General features: G+C 38.4%; 1 non-coding gene across 1 annotated transcript; it reads right to left on the bottom strand.

The window, feature by feature from the left end:
* Positions 1 to 1,199: 1,199 nt before the first annotated feature.
* Positions 1,200 to 1,305, bottom strand: LOC115894504. The gene has a single exon (XR_004054609.1). It is a non-coding gene; the product is annotated as a U6 spliceosomal RNA (small nuclear RNA).
* Between the last annotated feature and the right edge of the window lie 1,634 nt (positions 1,306 to 2,939).

Below are 2,939 nucleotides of genomic sequence, written 5' to 3'. Positions count from 1 at the left end.
AACATCTTCCTTTAGTTCAGAGAAGTTTGTTATTATCGACCTTCTGAAGCCTACTTCTGTAAACTTGTCAAAGTTATTCTCTGTCCAGCTTTGTTCCATTGCTGGTGAGGAGCTGCAGTCCTTTGGAGGAGAAGAGGCTCTCTGGGTTTTAGAATTTTCAGGTTTTCTGCTCTGGTTTCTCCCCATCTTTGTGGTTTTATCTCCCTTTGGTCTTTGATGTTGGTGACCAACAGATGGGGTTTTGGTTTGGATGTCCTTTTTGTTGATGTTGATGCTATTCCTTTCTGCTTGTTAGTTTTCCTTCTAACAGTCAGGTCCCTCAGCTGCAGGTCCATTGGAGTTTGCTGTAGGTATTCACACCAGACCTGTTTGCTTGGGTATCACCAGCAGAGACTGGAGAACAGCAGATATTGCTGCCTGATCCTTCCTCTGGAAGCTTCATCTCAGAGGGGCACCTGGTTGTATGATGTGTCAGTTGGCCCCTACTGAGAGATGTCTCCCAGTTAGGCTACATAGCGATCAGGGACCCATTTGAGGAGGCAGTCTGTCTATTCTCAGAGCTCAAACACCATGCTGGGAAAACTGCTGGTCTCTTCAGAGCTGTCAGACAGGGACGCTTAAGTCTGCAGAAGTTTCTGCTGCCTTTTGTTCAGCTATGTCCTGCCCCCAGAGGTGGAGTCTACAGAGGCAGGCAGGCCTCATTGAACTGAGGTGGGCTCCACCCAGTTTGAGCTTCTGGGCTGCTTTGTTTACCTACTCAAGTCTCAGCAATGGCGGATGTCCCTCTCCCAGCCAGGCTACCACCTCGCAGCTGGATCTTGGACTGCTGCGCTAGCAGAGAGCAAGGCTCTGTTGGCATGGGATTTGTTTAGCCAGATGAGGGATATTATATCCTGGTGTGCCATTTGCTAAGACCATTGCAAAAGCACAGTATTTGGGTGGCAGTGTCCTGATTTTTCTGCTGCAGTCTGTCATGGCTTCCCTTGGCTAGGAAAGGGACATCCCCCAACCCCTTGCACTTCTCAGGTGAGGCGATGCTCCACCCTGCTTTGGCTTGCCCTCCATGGGCTGCACCCACTGTCCAACCAGTCCAAATGAGATGAACCAGGTACCTCAGCTGGAAATGCAAAATCACCCATTTTCTGTGTCAATCACACTGGGAGCTGCAGACTGGAGCTGTTTCGTATTCGGTCATCTTGAAAAATATGGAATGCTTCACGAATTTGCATGTCATCCTTGTGCAGGGCCATGTTAGTCTTCTTTGTATTGTTCCAATTTTAATATATGTGCTGCCATAGTGAGCACTGTAAACATTTTAATTTGGTAAGACAAATAAACTTACAGATACAATGAAAAGGCAAGTCATAGTCTGGAAATGCTTTTATAATACATATAAGGAATTGTCTTAATATTAATTTGTATTCATTAATATGTATATGAGATATATGAAGAATTAGTTTCCTTAATATTTAAGTAAATCTTATAATAGTCATGAGATAATATTCATTGTCACTAGTGATTAAATAAATGGTAATTTAATTAACAAAATCATATTAAGACTCTGAGATTATAAAAGAAAAATATATTGTGTTAATAAAGGTATGGTGAAAAGACAATTTCATATACTGAAACAATAATGGGTGAATTTTATTTACTAAGTCCTATGTGTCAGATCCCATTTTACATTTTATGCATATTTTGACATTTAATTTTCAGAACAACAATAAAATTTGATATTTTACCTATTTTTCAGTTGTGGATACTAAGAAGAGTTCAAGAACTTGCCCAGTGCCTTCAATCAGATAAGGTTGAGCTAAGATTTGGACCTAGAGGCTACTAAGAGGCCATGGTCTTACTCATCCCTTGAAAGCTATTTTCATTTATGGAAAATGTAAATTGATAATGCCCTCCTAAGAGACAATTTGCCAAAAAATCAATTTAATTACAAAAGTTGTCATACTTTTACCCACAAATTCTTCTTTTAGGAATATAATAATGTGAGAAAAATGCAAAATTATATGTGCAGAAATATTTGTTATAGTATGGGAGCATAGTGACAAGATAATGCAAATATGAAAGAATTAGGAAATGGCAGTATAAATTTAAAGAACAGCTACAGTGGAATATTATATAGATATTAAAAATGTTGAAATATGGTCAGAGATACACACTTTGAGTTCAAGAAGCAAGCAGTTCCTGTATTCAAATTGCTGCCAAGTCCAATGACAAGCCCTTTTGATGGTAATGATATTCTTCTTATTATTACTAACATTTCTAGAGCTCTCTAGGTACTGAGCATTTATATACAAAAATGTATTTTCATTGCCATGGACTTTATATTCTAGTGGAAGAGACTGACTAAAAATAGATACAAAATGGAAAGTATATAGCATACAATAAGGACTAAAGAGAAAAACATAAAGCATATGCAGCATTGGTAAGGGCAACTAAAATTTACAGAGAATGACCAGGGGCTCACGAAAGAATCAGCTCATAAAGGAGAGATCATAAAATAGTCAACTGTTTAGCAAACAACACAGATCACAAGAGGAAATTGAAATGCAGAGTCAGGGAATAATTTTTCTGAGTTCTGACACCTAGTTAGAATGAAAGGTAGAACACAGGCACTCTGATTTTCCTATGCTACAAATGGAAACTTTGAAAGAATATTGTCTAATCATTAATAGTAATTATTTATGGATGGTGAGACACACTGAATTTTCTGAAAAGTACCATGGTTGCTGATGTACAAAATGCATGTTATCTTTTTAGTGATGTTTGGCATGATCATTACATTGGTGAAGAAATAGAGTGGCTTATTAGACTGTTCTTTTTTTTTTTTTTTTTTTTTTTTTTTTTTTTTTTTTTTTTTTGAGACGGAGTTTTGCTCTGTCACCCAGGCTGGAGTGCAGTGGTGCGATCTTGGCTCACTGCAAGCT

The sequence above is a fragment of the Rhinopithecus roxellana genome, chromosome 17, assembly GCF_007565055.1.
Source record: "Rhinopithecus roxellana isolate Shanxi Qingling chromosome 17, ASM756505v1, whole genome shotgun sequence".
Taxonomy (NCBI): domain Eukaryota; kingdom Metazoa; phylum Chordata; class Mammalia; order Primates; family Cercopithecidae; genus Rhinopithecus; species Rhinopithecus roxellana.
Note: the sequence above shows the minus strand (reverse complement) of the source record. Positions and strands in the feature narration are given on the sequence as shown.